Source organism: Leopardus geoffroyi, chromosome X (genome assembly GCF_018350155.1).
Source record: "Leopardus geoffroyi isolate Oge1 chromosome X, O.geoffroyi_Oge1_pat1.0, whole genome shotgun sequence".
Lineage (NCBI taxonomy): Eukaryota > Metazoa > Chordata > Mammalia > Carnivora > Felidae > Leopardus > Leopardus geoffroyi.
The window spans coordinates 50,248,780-50,274,954 of record NC_059343.1 but is presented as its reverse complement, the minus strand read 5'-3'; the positions used below and the strand labels follow the sequence as shown (position 1 = coordinate 50,274,954).

General features: G+C 36.8%; 1 long non-coding RNA gene across 1 annotated transcript; it reads left to right on the top strand.

Moving 5' to 3' along the window:
- Positions 1-1,753: 1,753 nt before the first annotated feature.
- On the top strand, positions 1,754-25,532 carry LOC123594127. The gene is made up of 3 exons (XR_006710674.1): positions 1,754-1,864; positions 2,932-2,934; positions 25,508-25,532. It is a non-coding gene; the product is annotated as an uncharacterized LOC123594127 (long non-coding RNA).
- The last annotated feature ends 643 nt before the right edge of the window (positions 25,533-26,175 follow it).

The following is a 26,175-nucleotide window of genomic DNA, read 5'->3' as shown; positions in this document are numbered from 1 at the left end:
TCTCCCACTCCATAGGTTGCCTTTTAGTTTTGTTGATTGTTGCTGTAGCAGAAGGCTTTTATCTTGATGAAGCCCCAATAGTTCATATTTGCTTTTGTTTTCCTTGCCTCAGGAAATGTGTCTAGTAAGAATTTTCTCTGGCCAAGGACCAAGAGGCTGCTGCCTATGTTCCCTTCTAGGATTTTGATGGTGTCCTGTGTCCCATTTAGGTATTTCATCCATTTTGAATTTATTCTTGTGTAGGGTGTAAGAATGTAGTCCAGTTTCATTCTTATTCATGTCATTGTCCAGTTGTCCAAAAAGGATTTCTTGAAAAGACTGTCTTTTTTCCATTGGATATTCTTTCCTGGTTGGTAGAAGATTAGTTGGCCATATAGTGGTGGGTTGATTTCTGGGTTTTCTATTCTGTTCCGTTGGGATATGTGTATGTTTTTGTGCCAGTACTATACTGTCTTGAGGAGTACAGTTTTGTAATATAAGTTAAAGTCAAGAATTGTGGTGCCTCCATCTTTGCTTTTGCTTTTCAAGATACTTTGGCTATCTGAGTTCTTTTGTGTTTCGATACAGATTTTAGGCTTCTTTGTTCTAGCTCTGTGAAAAATGCTGGTGGTATATTGATATGAATTGCATTAAATGTGTAGATTGTTTTGGGTAGTATAGACATGTTAAATTTTTGTTCAAATCTATAAGAATGGACTCTACTTGCATTTCTTTGTATCCTGTTTAAATTCTTTCATAAATGTTCTATAGTTTTAAGAATATAGATATTTTACCTTTCTGTTAGGTTTATTCCTAAGTATCTGATGTTTTTTGGTGCAATTGTAAATGGGATTTATTCCTTGATTTGTGTTTCTGCTTCTTCATTATTGGTGTATAGAAACACAACAGATTTATGTATGTTCACTTTCTGTCCAGAGATTATACTGATATCCTGTGTCTGTTCTAAACAATTTTTTGGTGGAATCTTTCAGGTTTTTTACATAGAGTATCATGTCATCTGTGAATAGTGGAAGTTTGACTTCTTTGCCGATTTGGATGCCTTTCATTTCTTTTTGTGGTCTGATTGCTAAGGCTAGGACTTCCCCTACTATGTTAAATAATAGTGGGAATGGACATCTTTGTTTTGTTCCTGACCACAGAAGAAAAGCTCTATTTTTCCACTCTAGGCTGGTATAAGCTATCTACGTACGTGGCCTTTGGCCTGAAGATGATATAAGCATGTCTTTCGTACCTGATCTTTGTTCCCTCTATCCTTACTTTGTTGAGGGCTCTCATAATGAATGGATGTTATACTGTGTAAAATGCTTTCTCTTAATGTATTTAGAGGATCACATGGTTCTTATTCTTTTTTATTAATATTGTGTATCACATTGATTGATTTGTGAATATTCTTGAAGCCCACCACTCTTGCAGCCCAGGAATTAATCCCACTTGACTGTGATGAATTACTCTTTTAATGTACCATTGGATTCGATTTGCTAGTATTTTGTTGATAATTTTTATATCTGTTTGTCAGGGATATTGACCTGTAATTACCCTTTTCAGTGGGGTCCTTTTGGGTTTTGGAATTAAGGTATGGCTGGCCTAGTTGAGTGAGTATGGAAGTTTTCCTTCCATTTCTATTTTTTGGAACAGTTGAGAAGAATAGGTATTAACTCTGTTCTAAATGTTTGGGGAAATTCCCCTAGAAGCCATACGACCTTGGAGATTTGTTTGTTGGGAGATTTTTGTTTGGTTGGTTGTGGGTTTTTTCTTTCCAGGATTTTCTTTAAATTCAAGTTAGTTAATATATGGTGTAGTATGGGTTTCAGGAGTAGTATTTAGTGATTCCTCACTTACATATAACACTCAGTGCTCATCACAAGTGACCACCGTAATGCCCCTCACCCATTTAGCCCATTCCCCTACCTTTGGTCCTGCAACCCTCAGTTTGTTCTCTGTATTTAAGAGTTCCTTGGTTTTCCTCCCTCTCTGTTTTTATTTTATTTTCTCCTCTTTTGCTCTATGTTCATCTCTTTTATTTCTTAAATTCCACATATGAGTGAAATCATATAATTTTCATATAATATCTTTCTCTGACTTATCTCACTTAGCATAATATACTTTAGTTCCTAACACATCTTTGCAAATGGCAAGATTTTATTCATTTTTATGGCTGAGTAATATTCCAACACACACACACACACACACACACCACATCTTCTTTATGTATTCATAAGTTGATGGACATTTGTGGACACTTGGGGTCTTTCTATAATTTGCCTATTGTTGATAGTGCTACTATAAACATTGAGGTCCATGCACACCTTCAAATCAGTATTTTTGTACCCTTTGGATACATACCTTGTAGTGCAATTGCTGGGTCATAGGGTAGTTCTATTTTTACCTTTTTGACAAACCTCCACACGGTTTTCCAGAGTGGCTTCACCAGTTTGCATTCGTATCAACAGTGTAAGAGTGTTTCTTGCCCTTTCTCCTTATCCTTGCCAACATCTGCTCTTTCCTGACTTATTAATTTTAGCCATTGTAACAGGTGTGAGGTGGTATCACATTGTGGTTTTGATTTGTATTTCCCTGATGGTGAGTAATGTTGAGCATTTTTTCATGTGTCTTTTATCCACTTGTATGTCTTCTTTGGAGAAATGTCTGTTCATGATTAGTTCCCACTTCTTAGCTGGATTATTTCTTTTGGGGGGGTTGAGTTTGATAAGTTATTTATAGATTTTAGATACCAACCCTTTATCTGATATGCCATTTGCAAATATCTTCTTCCATTCTTTAGGTTGCCTTTTAGTTTTGTTGATTGTTTCCTTCACAGTGCAGATGATTTTTAATTTTTTTTTTTTGAGAGAGAGAGCACATGAACAAGCAAGGAATTAACAGAGACAGAGAGGGGGAGAGGGAGAATCCCATGTAGGCTCGAAATGTCAGCAAGTAATCCCATGCAGGGCTCAATCTCACCAACGTGAAATCATGACCTAAGCCAAAATCAAGAGCTGGATGCCTAACCGATTGAGCCACCCAGGCTCTCTTGTGCACATGTTTTTTATCCTGATAAAGTCCCATAGTTCATTTGTACTCTTGTTTCCCTTGCTTCCTGAGACATTTCTAGTAAGAAGATGGACATTTGGGCTCTTTCCATATTTTGTCAATAGTTGATAATGCTGTTATAATCATAGAAGTGAAAATATCCCTTTAAATGAATAATATTGTATCCTTTGGGTAAATACCTAGTAGTGCAATAGCTGGATTGTAGGATAGCTCTATTGTTAACTTTCTGAGGAACTTCCATACTGTTTTCCACAGTGGCTGCAACTGTTTTCATTCCCTCCAAAAGTGTAAGAGGGTACCCCTTTCTCCCCATCCTCACCAACATCTGTTCTTTTTTGTGTTGGTAAGTTTACCCATTCTGATAGATGTGAGTTGATACCTCAGGATGGTTTTGATTTGTATTTCCCTGATGATAAGTGATGTTGAGCATCTTTTCATGTGTCTGTTAGCCAAATGTATGTCTTCTTTGGGAAAAAAATGTTTATTCATGTCTTCTGCTTATTACTTAACTGGATTTTTTTGTTTTTTGGGTGTTTAGTTTGCTAAGTTCGTTATAGATTTTGGATACTAACCCTTAATCCAATATGACATTTGCAAATATCTTCTCTATTCAGTACTTTGTCTTTTAGTTTTGTTGATTGGTTCCTTCATTGTGCAGAAGTTTTTATTTTGAAAAAGTCCCAATAGTTAATTTTTGCTTTTGTTTCCCTTGCCTGTGGAGACGTGCCTAGTAAGAAGTTGCTGTGGCCAATATCAAAGAAGTCTCTGCCTCTGTTCTCTACAATTTTGATGGTTCTCTGTCTCCCATTTAGGTCTTGCATCCATTTTGAATTTATTTTTGTGTATGGTATAAAAAAATGGTCCAGTTCATTCATTTGAATGTCCTTGTCCAGTTTTCCCAACACCATTTGTGGAAAAGACTGTCTTTTTTTTTTTCCATTGGATATTCTTTTTTGCTTTGTCGAAAATTAGTTGACCATATAGTGGTGGGTCCATTTCTGGGTTTTTTATTCTGTTCCATTGATCTATGTGTCTGTTTTTTTTTTTTTTTTTTTTTTTACCACTACCATACTTTCATAATTACTACAACTTTGTAATATAGCTTTGAATCTGGAATTGTGATGCCTCCAGTTTTGCTTTGTCTTTTTCAAGATTACTTTGTCTATCCAGGAGTTTTGTGGCTCAATACAAATACTAGGATTATTCTAGATCTGTGAAAAATGTTGGTAGTATTTTTATAGGGATTACATTCAATATGTAGATTGCTTTGGGTAGTATAGATATGTTAACAATATCTGTTCTTCCAATCCAAGAGCTTAGAATATTTTTTTCCATTTCTTTGTGTATTCTTCAATTTTTGATAAGTGTTCTATACTCTTCAAAGTACAGATCTTTTACCTTTCTGGTTAGGTTTATTTCTAGGTATCTTACGTTTTTTTGGTGCAATTATAAATGGGACATATGCCTTGATTTCTCTCTCTGCTGTTTCAATATTGGTGTATAGAAATGTAACAACTTTCCGCCCATTGATTGAATATCCTGCAACTTCACTGAATTCGTGTAACAGTTCTAGAAATTTTTAGTGGAATTTTTCAGGGTTTCTACTTAGACTATCATGTTGTCTGTGAATAGCAAAAGTTTGAGTTCTTTTTTGTCAATCTAGTGACTTTTATTTCTTTGTCTTGTCTGACTACTATGACTGGCACTTCCAGTAGTATGTTAAATAAAAGTGGTGAGAATGTACATCCTTGTTTTGTTCCAGACTGAAGAGGAAAATCTCTCAGTTATTCCCAATTGAGGATTATATTAGCTGTGGGTCTTTTGTATATGGTCTTTATGACATTGAGGTATGTTTCTTTTATCCCTCCTTTATTGGGGATTTTTATCAAGAATGGATGTTTTATTTTGTCAAATGTTTTTTTTTTTTCTACATCTACTGACTGGATCATATGGTTCTTTTGTTTTATTAATGTGGTGTATCATATTGATTGATTTGTGAATATTGAACCTCCCTTGCAGCTCAGGAATAAATAGCATTTTGTTGTGGTGAGTAATTCTTTTAATATACTGTTGAATTCGATTTGCTAGTATCATTTTGAGAATGTTTTAATTCATGTTCATCAGGAATATTGGCTTGTAATTCTCCTCTCAAGTGGGGTTTTGTCTAGTTTTGGAATCAAGGTGATGCTGGCCTCTTAGAATGAGTTTGGAAGTTTTCTTTCCATTTCTATTTTTTCAGAACAGTTTGAGTAGAATAGGTATTAACGCTTTAAAAAATGTTTGTGAGAATTCCCCTTGGGAACCATCTGACCTTAGACTTTTGTTGGTTGGGAGATTTCTTATTACTGATTCAATTTATTTGCTGGTTATGGGTCTGATAAAATTTTCTCTTTCATCATGTTTCAGTTTTGGTAGTTCATATGTTTCTAGGAATTTATCCCTTTCTTCCAGATTGTCCAATCTGTTGGCATACAATTTTTATAGTATTCTCTTATAATTGTTTGTATTTCTCTTGTGTTGGTTGTGATCTCTCTTCTTTCATTCATGATTTTATTTTTGGGGTTCTTTCTTTTTTCTTTTTTATGTGTCTGGCTAAGGGTTTATCAATTTTATTAATTGTTTCAGAGAACCAGCTCCGTTTTTTTAATTTATCTGTTCTAGGGGTTTTTGTTGTTCTTTTTGTATCATTTATTTCTGCTCTAATCTCTATTATTTCCCTTCTTCTGGCCTTAGACTTCATTTGCTGCTCCTTTTCTTGCTTCTTTGTCTGTAAGGTTTATTTGAGATTTTTCTTGCTTCTTGATGTATACCTATATTACTATATTCTTCCTCCCCATGACTGCTTGTGTTGCATCCCAAAGGGTTTGGATGGTCATATTCTCACTTTCATTTGTTTCCATGCATGTTTTTATTTCTTTTATAATTTCCTGGTTAACCCACTTATTCTTCAGTAGGATGTTCATAAACTTCCATGTATTTGCGGTCTTTCTAATTTTTCTTCTTGTGGTTGACTTTAAATTTCATAACATTATGGTCAGAAAATATGAATGATATGATCTCAATCTTTCTGTATTTGTTGAAGTCTGATTTTCAACCAAGTATTCTGGAGAATACTATTCTGGAGAATTTCTCATGTGCACTCGAAAAGAATATGTATTCTGCTGCTTTAGGATAAAATGTTCTGAATATAAGTCCATCTGTTCCAGTGCACCACTAAAAGCCATTGTTCCTCATTGATTTTCAGCTTAGATGATCAGTCCATTGTTGTAAGTGGGGTATGAAAGTCCTCTACTATTATCATATTAGTATATTCATTTCTTTCTTTTTTTTAGGAGTTGTTTTTGTTTTTGTTTTAAATATAATTTATTGTCAAATTGGTTTCCATACAACACTAATCCCAACAAGTGCCCTCTTCCCTGCCCATCACCCACTTTCCCCTCTCCCCCACCCCCATCTACCCTTAGTTTGTTCTCAGTCCTTAAGAGTCTCTTATGGTTTGCCTCCCTCCCTCTCTGTATCTATGAGTTTCTTTTGTCTGTTATCAATTGATTTATATATTTGGGTGCTTTCAAGTTGGGTCATAATTATTTACAATTGTTAGATCTTCATTTTGGATAGACCCTTTTATTATGGTATAGTGCCCTTCTTCATCTCTTGCTACAGTGTTTGGCTTATAATCTAGTTTGTCTGATATAAGTATGACTACTCCAGCTTTCTTTTGACATCCATTACCCTGATAAATATTTCTCTATCCCTTCACTTTTAGTCTGTCAGTGTCTTTAGGTCTAATGTGAGTCTCTCAAAGGCAGAATATAGATGGGTCTTGTTTTTATCCATTCTGATACCCGATGCCTCTTCATTGGAGCATGTAGTCCATTTACATTCAGATTATTGATAGATATGAATTTAGTGCTAGCGTATTACCTCTAAAGTCATTGTTTCTGGAGATTTTGTTGGTTCCTTTCTAGGATTTGGTGTTTTTGGTCCTTCTTTCCCACTCAAAGAGTTTCCTTTAATATTTCTTGCAGGTATGGTTTAGTGATCATGAATTCCTTTAGTTTTTGTTTATAAAATTCTTTGTCTCTCTTTCTTTTTTTTTTTTTTTTTTTAATTTTTTTTTTTCAACGTTTATTTATTTTTGGGACAGAGAGAGATAGAGCATGAACGGGGGAGGGTCAGAGAGAGGGAGACACAGAATCGGAAGCAGGCTCCAGGCTCTGAGCTGCCAGAACAGAGCCCGACGCGGGGCTCGAACTCCCGGACCGCGAGATCGTGACCTGGCTGAAGTCGGACGCTTAACCGACTGCGCCACCCAGGCGCCCCTCTTTGTCTCTCTTTCTATTCTGAATGCCGCCTTGCTGGATAAAGTATTCTTGGCTCCATATCTTTCTCTTTCAATATGTTGAATATGTCATTTCATTTTCTTCTGGCCTGCCAAGTTTCTGTTGATAAGTCTACTGCTAGCCTGATTTGTCTTCCCTTATAAATTAGGGATTTCTTTTCCCTCATTGCTCTCAAAATGTTTTCCTTGTCTCTGGATTCTGCAAATTATACTATGATATGTCTTGGTGTAGGCCTGTTTTTGTTGATCTTCATGGGATTTCTCTGTGCCTCCTGGGTTTCTCTGTCTCTTTCCTTTCCCATATTAGGGATGTTTTCAGCTATAATTTCCTCAAATAAACTTTCTGCCCTCTTTTTTCTTTCTTTTTTTTAACTGATATTCCTAAGATATTAATTTTATTACTCTTTATGGAGTATCTGAATTCTCTAAGTCTACATTCACGATCCAAGATTTTTCTTCCTCTCTTCTGTGCACCTCATTATTTTCCATAATTCATCTTCTATATCTGTTATGTTCTTTTGCTTCTTCTATCCTTGTAGCAATTACTTCCAGTTTGTTTCAAATCTTGTTCATTTATTGCATTTTTCATTTTGGCTTGATAGGATTTTAGCTCTTTTATCTCTGTGGTGTCTCTCTGATGTCTTTCATGCTTTTTCTCAAGCCCCGCTAGTATCCTTATCATGGTTGTTTTTAATTCTGGTTCAAGCATATTATCTACATCTGTTTCAATTATATCTCTGGTCATGAATTTTTCTTGTTCTTTTTTTGGGGGGGTGAATTCCTCCTTCCTGGCATTTTGCCCAAGCGTCTATTTTCTTTGTGAAAACCTGTTATATTTTCTGCTCTTGGGAGTAATGGCTATATTAAAAAGATGTCATATAATGACTAGTGCCTGCACTTCAAAGAGTGTTTCTGGTACAGGTTTGTGAACTCTTGTTTTTAAGCACTCTTCCCTCAGGTCAGTTCTCTGCAGAGTTTCACCTTGCCTGCAATGGGTAGTGTATGGACTTTGTCCAGTGTGTGGTAAGTTTTCACTAGGTATGTTTTGGTCTACTTGTTAAAAATGTCATGATCCAATTTCCACTAAAGCTGAGGTTTTGTAGCATTCTGGTCAGTAGACTTGGTGTGTGGGGGGGATTTGCTGGTCTTCTGGGGGAAGGGCCTTGCTGATGCTCTGGCTCTCAGGCACACTTGACCTAAGAAAAAAGCACCAGTAGAACACGGGGTGGGGGGTAGGCTTGGTGTAAGCCAGTCAAGCCTGCACTGTGGGCACTGTGCTGCTCCCTGAGGTTCGTCCCTGCTGATGGGCCAAGATAAAAATGGCCTAACCTGGTTCTCTCTTTCTCAGACAGAGGAGTTCTTGCCTTCCTTTGTTCGGAAGCCCTCACAAAAGATTGAACCATCTGCTCTCATTTGTCCCAGGCATCCCTCAGGTGCCTGCTTTTACCCTGTGTCTGAGCCATCTGCTCATCTGGCAATGCAATGCTCCTGTGTTTTATCTCAGGTTCACTGTCTGTTTTTCAGAACTCCAAATTTTAGGGATCCAGCACAGCATGGAACTGCACTGATTCTCTGGGAGAGGGTCTCACCATGCTGGGCCTTGTACCAGTTTGTCCAGAAGGGTAGTTGCATGAATGCACAGGGTATGGAATTTATGGAAAAGCAGAGCAAAAACTGGCATCCAGGTTAGCTACCCTCAGCAGGTGCCTCTGCACCTATGATAATGAGCAGAACAGCTCAATGTCATCCACCAGCTCTTTTGTCCCCAGAGAGGCAGTGCTACCTCTCCCAAATGCACTCCAAGAAGGGGAATTGTGTCTCCCAGTGTGACCCAGCAGATTCTCAAGCTATGCTGTTTTTTCCTGAGTCCCCACCATCATTCTCCACAGGAGTACCACTATTTCTGTCAGGCTGTACTCTGGCAATGGCATGGACTTCTAAAATGTCAGACGAGTTATGCTGCTTATAAATACTTGCAATAATCAGCCTCTCTCATGCTCCTGGTCAATGGTTTTGAAGAAGTGTTTTTCTTATGCAATCTCCTGCACATGTGCTCTCTCTCTTCTCTGTCTCTTTCTCTCTCTGTGGTCAGGGTTTCATCCCCTTCACAGCACCTGCAATTTTTTTCTACCTCAAATCACATCTCTGCAACTCTTATCTTCCACAATGTGACCTCTTTTCTCCCTTTAGTTGTGCAGTTTGTTCTCTCAATCCTCAAATTGATTTCTTGGGTGTTCAGAATTATTTATTTATCTAGCTGTGTTCCAGGGATGAGGAAAGCATAGGGTCCACTTATTACTCTGCCAACTTCTCTCTCCCCTGAGACTGACCTTCTCAATATGATTCCCTCTTCTGGATATGGTGAAAGTCACATGTATAAATATTATACTTAGGTTCAACTTAATTATTATATTGTTCATTTATTTTTCTCTATAGACAAAATTTATATAAATAATTTTCATTAACTATTAATAAAACCAATATTCCCTTAAATTTAACCCATGTTTATGTTCTCAGGATAAAGTAACCCATTGTAAAGGGAATTGTATACCAGATTATTTTTTTCATATTGGAAAACACATATATTGTAGCAATTAAAATCTTTCTGATCAGTTGTTTCTAATGCTTTAGAAATTTATTTTGAACAATGGGAATATCTTATTATCTTTAAAAAATTGATGATAGTTGTCCTTCTAGAAAAGGTGGATTAACAAAGACTGAACATATTCTCCTGAGTTTGAAATAAAAAAAAAAAAAAAGACAAAATACAGAAACAAACAGCTTTCAATACACAGGACATATGACACTAAACTACATTCATACCTGAAAAATAGTAAAAATAAACAAATAAATAAAAAGGTCAGAACTTTGATTTCCCAGTCTACTGCTGTGAGCATTTGCAGGTATTATAGGTTTAGTTAAAATACTCCACAATATTGCTACCTCAGTATCCAATTTTAAATTTTTATTTTTTGTTTAAACTCCAGTATAATTAGCATACAGTATTATATTAGTTTCAGGTGTACAGTATAGTGATTCCACATTCTGTACATTACTCAGTGTTTATCATGGTAAATGTGTTTTTAATCCCCTTCACCTACTTCCCCCTTCCCCCTTTCCCCAATGACAACAACCAGTTCCTTCTCTGTATTTAAGAATCTGTTCTTTGTTCCTCTATTTTTTCCTTTGTTTCTTTGTTTTGCTTCTTAAATTCCACACCTAAGTGAAATCACATGCTATTTATCTTTCTGTGATTGACTTATTTCATTTAGCATTATACTTTCTAGATCAATCCATGTTGTTGCAAATAGCAAGATTTTATTCATATGGCTGAGCAATATTCCAGTGTGTGTGTGTGTTTGTGTGTGTGTGTGAGTGTGTGTTGGTGTGTGTACTGCTTTTAATTATCCATTTATTTACAAATGGACATTTGGATTGCTTTCATATCATGGCTATTGTAAATAGTGCAGCAATAAAGATGTTGCATTTCTATACACTAATAATAAAGTGGCATAAAGAGAAATTAAGGAAAAATTCCATTTGAAATTGCACCAAGAATATTAAAACACCTAGAAATAAATTTAACCAAAGAGGTGAAAAATCTGCACTCTGAAAACTGTAAAATATTTATAAAAGAAATTAAATATGATACAAAGAAATGGAAAGATATTCCATGTTCATGGATTTGGAACACCAATATTGTTAAAATGTCCATACTACCCAAACAATCTACAGATTTAATGCAATCCATACCAAAATACCAACAACATTTTACACCGAACTAGAACAAATAATCCTAAAATTTGTATAAAACCAAAGACCACAAATAGCCAAAGTACTCTCGAAAAAGATGAAGACTGGAGGTATCACAAACCCAGATTCAAGATACACTACAAAGTCAAATAGTATTCAAAATAGTATAGTATTACTATTCTGTTGAATAGTACTGAATTCTATTACATAGTATTCAAAATAATATGCTACTAGCACAAAAATAGACACACAGATCAATGGAAGAGAATAGAAAACCGAATAAAAACCCATAATTATATCCTCAATTAATTTGTAACAAAGGAGGCAAGTATATTCAATGGGAAAGATGCAATCTGTTCAACAAATGGTGCTGAGAAAATTAGACAGCTACATGCAAAAGAATGAAACTGGACCATTTTCTTACACCATACCCAAAAATAAACTCCAAATAGATTAGATATATAAATGTGAGATCTCAGCATCCATTTTACATGGTCAAGTGGCCTGAGCTGCAGGGGCTTTGAGCTTACCCTAACCTCTTTTGAATGCGTATGCCTTAGATAAGAACCCACAGAATCACAAGCAAATGTCAGCTTCTAACTCCCCCAGCTGTCCTTGTGATAAGCATTATTTGTCTCATAGCACATTCTTCTCGTGTATCCCTTAGATAATACCTTGTTATTTTTGGCTTGAATAACACACGCATGTGCTCCAGGTTTCCCCTTGCATTCTCTGCCTGCACCCTGCATTCCTGCGTGGTTCCTCAAAGTGTGTTAGGTCCTCCAGGACTTATATTGTTACCAATTACTAAGTTACCACTTCTGTATGTCAATTCTTTTGTGTTGTTGTTGAACTCAGGCTCACCATCCAACACTACAGGGATCTACTAAAACGTTAATTTAACAAAGTCACAATAGCAGGTCACAGCATAAAGAAGGGAAACACAGGTAAAGGTCAGTAGAATTTGTATGTTGAGCACACGAAGTTGAGCACCTAAGATGAATGTGGAAGTAATTCATGGGACAAAGACCAAAAAGAAAGTTGTCTAGAGAGAGATTTCAGAGATATTGAGTATTCATCTTTAATAACTTGAGAAAAGGAAAAGAGTCAAATGAAAGAATTAAAAGTAACAATGCCCCGCATTCACTATACTGAGAGCAGTGCATTGGAAAAACTTAGATCAGAGAGCATTGGATATAGCAATTAGGTCAGTAGTGAGCAATAAACCTAGACTGAGCCCTGCTCAGGATGTGCCTAATTGCCTAAAAGTACACCAAAAGATCAAACTGTTTCCATCCATTTTAATTGCACCCAACAACAAAAAGTGCTGAATAAGATATGCAGTGATGCAATAATACACATCACACTAAAATTTAAATTCATAAGTCTAGTTTTAAAGCAAAAATTACCAATCTACCTTTCCAGGTGAGGCCTCTTTAAATTACAGAGCTGCTGGTCAGACTCTGTGCTGAGTGCTCAAGTGCTGCTGAGATATGCAACTTTCTAGGTGCTGTGGACAGGCTTCCTGGTCAGGTGGGGACAAAGACGATTCTTAGTAGTTCAGACTATAAATTGTTTCCCCTGCTTGGATAGATCAGCAAATCAGTCTCCATGACTAGCAAATCACATTTTTAGTGTCTGAAAACAGGTAAAACTGTGCCTTGAGCTTCATGGGCAGATGGGGCAAATGTACTGGCTCTGCAGATTGGCAATGCAACTGGTTGAAAAATATACTTGGATGCTGCTATATTTCACTTCTTGGGTGTTCTCAGTACTGATTGCTGCAAGCCCTTCCAACCTTATCTGTCACAATCTAATCACCAGTGGTCAATTCCCATAAACTCCCCCATGATACCCTTGTGAGAAGACCTGAGAAAATCACCCAGAAAGTGACCCACAACACTGAGTGAGCTGGATGTTGACTTTGCAATCTCTTTTTCCCACTGGAGAAACCATAAGCTCAGAGGGGCCTTCACAGTTCAATGCTACACTACCTTGCAAAAGATGTTTTGTACTCAAAACATAGTTGCTTCTCTTACACTTCTAATTTGGTTCCTCTTGATCTCTGTGATGCATAGGTGCACTTCACCCTCACCTCTATGTTCAAGAATTTTGACAATGATATCTTGTATATGTATAGTTGCTAGTTTCTTTTCTTGTGAAGGGGACTAAAGTTAGAACAACCTATATTGCCATTTTGAGAACTCTCTCAAAGCAATCTTTATAAAGAAAAACAAAGTTAGAGAACATACACTTTTCAATTTCAATATATGCTACAAACCTGTAGTAAACAAGATAGTGTGTAATAAAAAGTATGATAAAAATACTATAAAAATTATACACCAGTAAATTGATTATTCCTCAGTAGATAAAATGGGAAATTATCTAAGAACAAATATATTAAAGGTGATTCAAAAAGAAGTAAGAAATCTGAACTAACTTATAACAAGTAAAGATGAAATAGTAATCAAAAGCTTGTAAAACCTTGCTACTAATATAGATGAAAAGTTTTTAATGAAATAAATACTAGTAAACTAAATACAGAAGCATATTAAAATGATTATACATTATGCAAAGGCAAGATATAGGCCAAGAATACATGGTTTATTCAACACATTAAAATTAAATATAGGGGGAGGCTGGGGCCAACATGGCAAGGTAGGGATCCATATTTCCCATGTCTCTCAAACAAAGAAGGGTTGAAGCCAAAAGACTTTTAACCCCAAGAGTCTGGGAGGAAAAGACACTGAATGTACTGGAAAGAACACGAGACAACTTGAGAAAACATAGGTGGATGATAGCAAACTGGGGGAGATAAAACAGGCCTCGTAGGCACGGTGGAGAGGGATCCCCTTCTGCAGAGAGGCAAAGAGAAAAAAAGAGCGGCTAAGGAAGTGCAGGACTTTTTCTGGGCAGGAGAAAGACCTCAGACTGGGACTGAGAGGGATCTTATCTCTAACTGCAGGGCTTTTTTCAGACTGGGGCTGGCTCCCTGTTAATGCACCTGGGGAGAAGGGGAGCCAACCCTGGGTAGGTCAGGGACACAGACCAAAGTAGGAGAAAGTGGCCCCCTCCCTGAAATACTGTAGGACAGAGCAAAGCCTGCCTGCATCCACCACCCCCAAGGCTTGGCAGCGGAAGCGAGGTTGACAGCACAGTCCATAGGAGACGGTGGTCCTCCGTGAAGTGTGGTGGCACAGACAAATCCAGACAGGACCACATATGGGGCTGCACTGAGAGGTGCTTCCCCAGTGCCATAAAACACAAGCGGGTCTTTGAATCCTAGCCAAGCACATGGTCAGGGGGGTTGGTTGAGTGAGAAAGATCGCCCCATCTGTGTCCATGGCACAGTGAGGATGACTCAAATGGAGTCCACCGGGTCCAGGTCCGTGGAGAAGAAAATGGGAGATTGCCATTTCCCACCCCACTACCACCAAGGCGGGGCCTCAGGGATCAGTCCTGGGGCCCATAGTGGAGGTGGGACCAGCCTACACCAAACCATGCCCCTCCATGCCTGGTAACTGCATATTGACTGGAACCAAACAGACCCTGTTTAACCAGATGGAAAGCTCCTCTAGACCAGCTCTGCAGCATGGATTAATTCTAGGTCAGTTCTAGATATATAGACATATTCTTCCCTCCATTTCTCCTCCTTATCTCTTCCTCTTCTAGACTGGTTACTCTGGTTATTGGTTTGCCTAAATAGACATATTTAATCCATTCTCTTGATACATGTTCTACACCTGCTTCTTTTCATTCCTTTCTCTCTCTTGAATAATCAAGCCATACAGTTTCTCTGGGTAACTTTATCTTGTTTCTTTTTCCCAGCCTCCTTCTTTATTTTCCTTTCTCTACCTATGGATTAAGACTTTTAGTCTTTCTGCCTAGTCACTGTTTATTTATTTTTTTCCCCCCGGTCCTGTCATTTTTCTCTGTATGTACTCTTCCATCAGCACTGTCTCCACATATTCTTTACTTGTAGTGGGTGTTTTTGGTTTTTTTTGTTTGTTTTTAGTTTTTAGTTTTTTGTTTTTATCTGTTTGTTTGTTGTATCTGTTTGTGTGTTTGCATGTTTTTGTCTCCTGTTTGTCTGTTTGTTTTCCTTTATAGGGCTACTCCAGGGAACAAATCAAAGCACACCTGGTGGAGGGTAAAAAACATCACTACGAGTAGGGAAACAAAATAACCAAAGTCATAACAACAGAGAGCAAATGACACTCAACAACAAAAAAACCTCCTGAAGGGCCAGGCCCAAGAAAGCCTATTATCTCTCCTTTAATATAGCAGTGCTTTCAGGTGCAGAGTACATAACAAAGTTCTAAAACTCATAAGGGACAGAAAAGCCAAAAATGATGAAACAGAAGAATTCTCCTCAAAAGAAATTCCAGGAAGTAGTGACAGCTAATGAATAGATCAAAACCTATTTAAGCAATATAACTGAACAAGAATTTAGAATAATAGTTATAAAATTAAATGCTTGGCTTGAAAAAATCATAGAGGACAGCAGAGAATCTATTGCTAAATATATCAAGGAACTAAAAAATAGTTATGATGAATGAAAAAATTCTATAAACAAGGTGCAAAATAAAATGGAGGTGGCTACAGTGTGGAATGAAGAGGAGGAGGGGAGAATAGGTGAATTGGAAGATAAAATTATGGGAAAAGAGGAAGCTGAGAAAAGGAGAGATAAAAAAAAATCCAATATTACGAGGGGGAGAATCAGAGAACTAAGTGATGAATTCAAACAGAGCAATATCTGCATCATAGGAATTCTAGAAGAATAGAGACAGAAAGGGGCTGAAGGTATACTTGAACAAACCATATCTGAGAACTTCCCCAATTTGGGGAAGGAAACAGGCATTGAAATCCAAGAGACACAAATAACTTTCTTCAGACATAACTTGAATCGATCTTCTGCATGACATATCATATTGAAACTGAAAAAATACAAGGATAAAGAGAGAATTCTGAAAGCAACTAGGGATAAACGGACCCTAACATACAAAGGTAGACACATAAGGGTAGTAGCAGACCTATCTACTGAAACTTGGCAGTCCAGAGAAGAATGGCAGGAAATCTTCACTGTGATTAACAGGAAAAATATGCAGTCAAGAATCCTTTATCCAGCAATCCCGTCATCCAAAACAGAAGGAGAGATAAACATTTTCCCAAATAAACAAAAACAAGGAATTCATAATCACTACAACAGCCTTATAAGAGACCCTAGGTGGGACTCTGTGTGTGAAATGTTGCAAGGACCACAAAGTACCAGAGACACCACTACAAGTATGAAATCTACAGATAACACAATGACTCTAAACCCATATCTTTAAATAATAACACTGAATGTAAATTGACTAAATGTTCTAATCAAAAGACATAGGGTGACAGAATGGATAAAAAAACAAGACCCATCTATTTTCTTTCTACAATAGACTCATTTCAGACCTGAGGACACTTTCAGGTTGAAAGTGAAGGGATGGAAAACTATCTATCATGCAACTGGAAGCCAAAAGAAAGCTGGAGTAGCCATTCTTATATCAGACAAACTAGACTTTAAAATAAAGGCTGTAACAAGAGATGAAGAAGGGCATTATATAATAATTACATGGTTTATCCATCAGGAAGAGCTAATAGTTATAAATGTCTATGCACTGAATTTGGGAGCACCGAAATATATAAAACAATTAATCACAAACATAAGCAACCCTATTGACGAGAATGTGGTAATTGCAGGGGACTTTCATACTCCACTTCAACAATGGATAGATCATCTAGACACAGAATCAGTAAAGAAACAGTGACTCTGAATGATGCATTGTACCAAATGAACTTGACAGATATATTTAGAGCTCTGCATCCCAAAGCAACAGAATATACTTTCTTCGTGAGACCACATGGAACATTCTCCAAGATAGATAACATACTGGGTCACAAAACAACCCTTCATAAGTATACAAGAATTGAGATCATAACATGCACTCTTTCAGACCACGATGCTATGAAACATAAAATCAACCACATGAAAAACTCTGGAAAACCTCCAAAAGCATGGAAGTTAAAGAATATCCTACTAAAGAAGGAATGGGTCAACCAGACAATTAGAGAAGAAATTAAACAAATATATGGAAACAAATGAAAATGAAAATGAAAATACAATAATCCAAATACTTTGGGGTGCAGCAAAGGCAGTCCTAAGAGGAAAATATATTGCAATCCAGGCCTATCTCAAGAAACAAGAAAAATCCCAAATACAAAATCTAACAACACACCAAAAAGAAATAGAAGCAGAACAGCAAAGACACCCCAAACCCAGCAGAAGAAGAGAGATAATAAAGATCAGAGCAGAAATAAACAATATAGAATCTAAAAAAAAAACTGTAGAGCAGATCAATGAAACCAAGAGTTGTTTTTTTTTTTTTTTTTTGAAAAAATAAACAAAATTGATAAACCTCCAGCCAGGCTTCTCAAAAAGAAAAGGGAGAGGACCCGAATAGATAAAATCATGAATGAAAATGGAATTGTTACAACCAATCCATCAGAAATACAATCAATTATCAGGGAATACTATGAAAAATTATATGCCAACAAATTGGACAACGTGGAAGAAATGGACAAAGTCCTAAGCACCCACACACTGCCAAAACTCAAACAGGAAGAAATAGAAAATTTGAACAGACCCATTACCAGTGAAGAAATTGAATCAGTTATCAAAAATCTCCAAGAAATAAGAGTCCAGGACCAGACAGCTTCCCTGGAGAATTCTACTAGACCCATTTAAAGCAGAGATAATACATTTCCTTCTCAAGCTGTTCCAATAAATAGAAAGGGAAGGAAAACTCCCAGACTCATTCAATGAAGCCAGCATTACTTTGATTTCCAAACCAGAGCCCCAGTAAAGAAAGAGAACTACAGGCCAATATCCCTGATGAATATGTATGCAAAAATTCTCAACAAGATACAAGGAAATCGAATTCAACAGCACATAAAAAGAATTATTCATCATGATCATGTGGGATTCATTCCTGGGCTACAGGGCTCATTCAATATTCACAAATCAATCAATGTGATACACCACACAAATAAAAGAAAAGAAGATAAGATCCTGTCAATAGATGCAGAAAAAGCTTTTGAGAAAATACAGTATTCTTTATTAATAAAAACCCTCAAGAAAGTTGGGATAGAAGGAACATACTTAAACATCATAAAAGCCATTTATGAAAAGCCCACAGCTAATATCATACTCAATGGGGAAAAACTGAGGGTTTTCCCCTTGAGATCAGGAACACGACAGAGATGTCCACTCTCACCACTGCTGTTTAACATAGTGCTGTAATTCCTAGCATCCGCAATCAGGCAACAAAATGAAATCAAAGGCATCAAAATTGGCAAAGATGAAGTCAAACTTTCACTTTTTGCAGAAGACATGATACTCTACATGGAAAACCTGGCAGACTCCAGCATAATTCTGCTAGAACTGATACATGAATTCAGCAGTATCACAGGGTACAAAATTAATGTACAGAAATCAGTTTCATTTTTATACACCAATAATTAAACAACAGAAATTGAAATAAACTTATCCTATTCACAATTGCACCAAGAATCATAATACCTAGAAACCAACCTAACCAAAGATGTAAAAAATCTGTATGCTGAAAACTATAGGAAGCTTATGAAGGAAATTGAAGAAGGTACAAAGAAATGGAAAAAACCTTCCATGCTCATGGATTGGAAGAATAAATATTGTTAAAATGTCGATAATACCCGAAGCAATCTACACATTCAATGCAATCCCAAGCAAAATTGCACAGGCATTCTTTTAAAAGCTAGAACAAATAATCCTAAAATTTGTATGGAACCAGAAAAGGCCCCGAATAGCCAAAGTAATATTGAAAAAAAGTAGACCAAAACGGGAGGCATCACAGTCCCAGACTTTAGCCTCTACTACGAAGCTGTAATCATCAAGAGAGTATGGTATTGGCACAAAAACAGACACATAGACCAATGGAATAGAATAGAGAGCCCAGAATTGGACCCACAAATGTATGACCAACTAGTCTTTGACAAAGTAGGAAAGAATATCCAATGGAAAAAAGACAGTCTCTTTAACAAATGGTGCTGGGAGAACTGGACAGCAACATGAAGAAAAACGAAACTAGACTGCTTTCTTACACAATTCACAAAGATAAACTCAAAATGGATGAAGGACCTGAATGTGAGACAGGAAACCATCAAAACCCTAGAGGAGAAAGCAGGAAAAAACCTCTTTGACCTCAGCCACAGCAATTTCTTACTTGACCCATCTCCAAGGGCAAGGGAATTAAAAGCAAAAATGAACTATTGGGACCTCATGAAGATAAAAAGCTTCTGCACTGCAAAGGAAACAATCAACAAAACTAAAAGGCAACCAACAGAATGAGAAAGAAATTTGCAAATGACATATCAGACAAAGGGCTAGTATCCAAAATTTATAAAGAACTCACCAAACTCCACACCCCAAAAGCAATTAATCCAGTGAATAAATGGGCAGAAGACATGAATAGACAGTTTTCTAAAGAACACATCCAGATGGCCAACAGGCACATGAAACGATGCTCAACGTTGCTCCTCATCAAGGAAATACAAATCAAAACCACACTCAGATACCACCTCACGCCAGTCAGAGTGGCTAAAATGAACAAATCAGGAGACTATAGATGCTGGAGAGGATGTGGAGAAATGGGAACTCTCTTGCACTGTTGGTGGGAATGGAAACTGGTGCAGCCATTCTGGAAAACAGTGTGGAGGTTCCTCAAAAAAATTAAAAATATATCTACCCTATGACCCAGCAATAGCACTGCTAGGAATTTACCCAAGGGATACAGGAGTGCTGAAGCATAGGGGCACTTGTACCCCAATGTTTATAGCAGCACTTTCAACAATAGACACATTATGGAAAGAGCCTAAATGTCCATCAACTGACAAATGGATAAAGAAAGTGTGTATTATGTATAAAATGTAATATTACCTGGCAATGAGAAAGTATGAAATCTGGCCATTTGCACCAATGTGGATAGAACTGGAAGGTATTATGCTAAGTGAAATACGTCAGTCAGAGAAAGACAGATACCATATGTTTTCACTCATATGTGGATTTTGTGAAACTTAACAGAAGACCATGGGGGAGGTGAAGGGGAAAAAATGTTACAGAGAGGGAGGGAGGCAAACCATAGGAGACTCTTAAATACTTTGAACAAACTGAAGATTGATGGGGTGGAGGAGAGGGGAAAAGGGTGATGGGCCTTGAGAAGGGCACCTGTTAGGATGAGCACTGGGTATTATATGGAAAGCAACTTGATATGAATTATATTTAATTAAAAAAATAATAAAATAATAAAATGCAATGCAGCACATTAAGGAAATAAAGAAAATATAGGCTCATGTGTGCACACACACACACACACACACACTCATCTCAACTTATACAGAAAAAGCGTTTGAGAAAATACATTTTAATTTTTTGTTTACACTCATTACTTTTGAGAGAAGAGAGAGACAGAACACTAGTCACGGAGGGATAGAGAGAAAGGGAGACACAGAATCAGAACCAGGCTCCAGGCTCTGAGCTGTCAGCACAGAGCCTGACGCGGGGCTCAAACTCACAAACCATGAGATCATGACCTGAGCTGAATTCAGACACTTAACTGACTGAGCCACCCAGGCGCCCCAAGAAAATACATTTTATAATAGAAATTTTCAAGACACTAGGAATAGATGGAAATTTCCTCAATATGATAAAAAAAAGTTTAAAGAAAAACATCCACACATACCTTTATACTCAATGCTGAAAGGCTGATACCTTTCTCCTTAATATCAGAAGCGAGACATAGATGCCCAATTTTGCCACTGCTATTCAGTATTATACAGGAATATCTATTCAAAGCAGTTAGGCAAGCAAAAAAATGCAAACAAAACAAAAAATTCCATCAAATTTAAAAGAAAGAAGTAAAACCTTATATATTCACAAATATCATGATTTTATACAGAGAATATTCAACCGTGCCCTAAATAAACATTGGATATAATAAAATAATTCATAAAAGTTGTAGAATTAAAGATTAATAAAAAAATACTTATATATCTGAAAATTAAAAATGAAGAATCAGAAAAAATGTTAGGAATATGATTGCATTTTAAATAGCATAAAACAGAATCAGCCACTGATGTATTTAACAAAGCAGGCATGATGCTTTTCAACAGAAAACTGCAATACCTTGTGGAGAGGGGTTATTGTCAAGTAGGAGGATATTAGGCACACTTTTTCCCATGGATACAACTAGGTGACACTCACATTAGCCTAAATAGTTCAGAAAACACCCTGAAGACAAACAGAACAAACTCCACAACCAAAGGTAGAGATGAAGCCACATTAAAGATATAGGAAAGGCAGGTATGCAATTTGAGACCTAAAGAGACTGTGGTTCTTCATAGATGAGAGGTTTCCAGGAGCATGGGGGAGGGTAAGAAACAGTCGATTATACTGGAGATCCCACATGGGAATGACAAATCCCCATAACATTTGACTTTGAAAGCAAGAGGGGCCAAATTTTGTGAACTCTTAACAACCTTTGCGACTTAAAGCTTGGAACTCTAAAAATCAGTGGCCCCAGCTCAGGCTTAGGAAAATCTCTGAGAGCATTAGGAAATTGAGACCCTGCCCTTAAAGTGGCAGCATGCCAAACAGCTTGAGAACATACAGCATAGAACCAACAGTTTGAAAAATGCCTGGGGCACACAAGAAGAAGAGTGATTTACTCATCACACACAGGATGTCCTGGAGATAGGGACCTCAGTGAGACTCCTCCAGAAACAAAGGAGTGGGCAGGCAGCATTTACCTCCTCCACTCCCCAGTATAAACACACTGCCACCTGTAGGAGACAGCAAAGCACCAACGCTCACTAACTTGGTGCCTCCCACACTCATACTTCTGTGGATCTACCCTTTGCAGTCACAATTGCCTCAGTCCTGATGCTATGGGAACCCTCTCCTAGAAGAACACCACAAACCTCCCCAGCAGCTCCTCTTCTGACCTGAGTTTTTTGCAGGGCTTTGGTCCTGGTGGCAGTGGCAGTAGCTGTGGCAGTAGTAGTGGCAGCAATAGTAAAGGCAGGGACTGCTGAAACCTAAGGTGCATCTTGTTAAAAGTGCATGACCCAGCCACTTGCACTTTGCAGATCTGTTTAGGCCACCCATTTTCAACAGCCATGGCTCCTGTTCTTATTTAACAAGCAGACCAGCATGTGCCTATTAAAATGCACCCCACCCCCTGCCGGGAATCAAACACTGCCCACAAAAGGCAAAGAGTGCCACTAGACTGAAGGGAAAGGTTGCAAGAACTCAACAAAACATACACAATGCACACAGGAGTAACTTCCTGAAGATCCAGGTCCTAGGAACAGGGCACACTGCACTGCAGGTCATTTCAGGACTTCTTCAAAAGGCCATTACCTTCAAGAACAGAAAACATAGCTGATTCTCCTAACACAGATAACAGACACAGAGTTAGATAAAATGAGAAGACAGAGAAATATGTCCCCAACGAAAGAACATGACAAAATCACAGCAGAAGACCTTAGTGAGCCTTAGTAATATGCCTGATAGAGAATTCACTGGGCTTGAGAAAAGAATGGAGGACATCAGTGAGACCCTTAACAAAGGGAGAGAAAACATAAAAAGAACCAATCAGGTATGAAGAAAAAACTAAAGGAAATTAAAATAGACTAAAAGAGCAAGGTAGATAGATAAAGCAGAAAAACAAATTAACGACCTGGAAAATGGAGTAATGGAAAGTAACCAAGTTGGCCAGATGAGAGAAAGAATTATGCAAACTGAGAATAGTCTTAAGGAGCTCAGTGACTCCATCAATTGTAATAACATTTGCATTATAAGGATACCAGAAGAACAGAGAAAAAAAGGAGTAGAAAATTTATTTGAGGAAATACTAGCTAAAAACTTCCATAATCTGGGGAAGGGAACAGACATCTAGATCTAGGAGGCACAGAGATATCCCCCAAAAATCAACCCAAAGAAATCCACAGCAAGATACATAATAAAATGGCAAAAAGTAGTGATAAAGAAAAAAAAAATAAAGCAGCAAGAGAAAATAACATTATATACAAGGGAAATTCCACAAGGCTACCGGCATATTTTTCAACAGAAACTTCATAAGCAGCAATGTAGTGGAATGATATATCCAAAGTGCTAAAAAGGAGAAATCTGTAGGCAAGAATCATCTAACCAGCAATGCTATCATTCAGAATAGAAGGAGTGATAGAGTTTATCAGACAACAAAAACTAAAGTAGTTTATGACTGCTAAATCAGCCCTACAGGAAATACTAAAAGAGACTCCTTGATTGGAAAGGAAATACCATAAATGAGAGTATGAAAAATAAGTATATCTGTAAAAATTAGTCATGAGATTCACAAAATGAAAGGATGTAAAATATGACAATATATACGTAAAATGTGGCAGGGAGAGGAGTAAAGAATCAGTTAAAAGTTAAGTGACCATCCACTTAATGTAGACTACTATATGCTGAAGATGTTATATACAACATTAATGGTAACCACAAATCAAAAACAGGTCATAGATAAGCAAAAAATAAAGATAGAGAAATCCAAGTATATTGCTAAAGAAAACAAGCAAACCATGAAAGAGAGCAAGAGAACAAAGATCAGAGAAAACGTACAGTAACAACCAAACAAGTAACAAAATAGGAATAAATACATTTTTATTAATAATTACTTTGAATGCAAATGGACTAAATGTTCCAATCAAAAGACATATGGTTACAGAATGTAGAAAAAGCAAGACCCATCTATATCCTTTCTGTAAGAGACTCATTTCAAACTTAAAGATACCTGCAGATTGAAAGTGACACAATGGAGAAAACATTTGTCATGCAAATGGAAGTCAAAGGAAAGCTGGTTCATGGCAGTACAGGCTTAACTTAAGAAGCAGGAAAACTCTCAAATAAACAACCTAACCCTACATGTAAAGAGCTAGAAATAGGTGAACAAACAAAGCTGTAAGCCATCAGAAAGAAAAAAAATAATAAAGATTAGAGTAGAAATAAATGATATATATAAATTAAAAAAATAATAGTAGAGATCATTGAAACCAGAAGATGAGTCTTCGAAAACATCAATAAAATTGATAAACCTCTAGCCAGACTTATCAAGAAAAAAAAGAAACAACTTAAATCAAACACATCACAAATGAGAGAGGAGAATTAATAACCAACACCACAGAAACACAAACAATTATTAAGAGAATATTATAAGAAATTATATGCCAAAAATTAGACAACCTAGAAGAAGTTGATAAAGTCCTAGAAACATATAACATCTTAAAACTGAATCAGGAAGAAATAGAAAATTTGAACATACTGATTACTAGCAAGGAAATGGAATTAGTAATTAAAAAATTCCCAAAAACCAAAATCCTACGACCAGAGGGCTTCAAAGGGGAATTTTATCAAACACATAAAGGACAGTTAATACTTATTCATCTCAAACCATTCCAGAAAATAAATGAAGAAGGAAAACTTCCAAACTCATTCTATGAGACCAGCATTATTCGGATACCAAAACCAGATAAAAACACCACCAAAAAAGAGAACTACAGGCAATATTTCTGAAGAACATTGATGCAAAAATCCTCAACAAAATACTAGCAAACCAAGTCCAACAATATATTTAAAAAAATCACTATGATCAAGTGGGATTTATGCCTAGTATGCAAGGATTGTTCAATATTTGCAAATCAATCAATGTGATACATCACATCAATAAAAGAAAGGATAAAAAGCATATGATCATTTCAATAGATACAAAAAAAAGCATTTGACAAAGTACAATCACCATTCTGACAAAAGCATTAAACAAAGTAGGCTTATAAGGAATATAGACCTCAACATAATAAAATACTTATATGAAAAACTCAGTGAAAATAATACTAAATGGGGAAAAACAGAGCTTTTCCCCCAAGGTCAGGAACAAGACAAGGATGTCCACCCTCACCATTTCTATTGAACTTAGTACTGGAAGTACTAGCCACAGCAACCAGACAAGAGAAATAAAAGGCATCCAAATTGGTAAGAAGGAAGTACATCTTTCATTATTTGCAGATGACATGATACTATATATTAAAAAAACAAGGAAGACTCCACCAAAACAGTACTAGAAGTGATAACTAATTAAGTAAAGTCTCAGGATTTAAAATACATGTACAGAAATCTGTGACATTTCTTTTTTTTTTTTATGAAATTTATTGTCAGATTGGTTTCCATACAACACCCAGTGCTCATCCCAAAAGGTGCCCTCCTCAATACCCATCACCCACCCTCTCCTCCCTCCCACCCTCCATCAACCCTCAGTTTGTTCTCAGTTTTTAACAGTCTCTTATGCTTTGGCTCTCTCCCACTCTAACCTCTTTTTTTTTTTTTCTTTTTTCCTCCCCCTCCCCCATGGGTTCCTGTTAAGTTTCTCAGGATCCACATAAGAGTGAAACCATATGGTATCTGTCTTTCTCTGTATGGCTTATTTCACTTAGCATCACACTCTCCAGTTCCATCCATGTTGCTACAAAAGGCCATATTTCATTTTTTCTCATTGCCACGTAGTATTCCATTGTGTATATAAACCACAATTTCTTTATCCATTCATCAGTTGATGGACATTTAGGCTCTTTCCATAATTTGGCTATTGTTGAAATCTGTGACATTTCTATACACTAATAATGAAGCAGCAGAAAGAGAAATTAAGAAAACAATCTCATTTAAAATTCCACCAAAAATAATAAGATACCTAGGAATAAACATAATCAAAGAGAGGAAAGACATGTACCCTGATGAAAGAAATTGAAGATGACACAAAGAAATGAGAAGACATTCCATGCTCGTATAATGGAAGAAAAATATTGTTAAAATGTCAATACCACCCAAAGCAATTGACAGATTAATGCAATCAGTATCAATATATCAA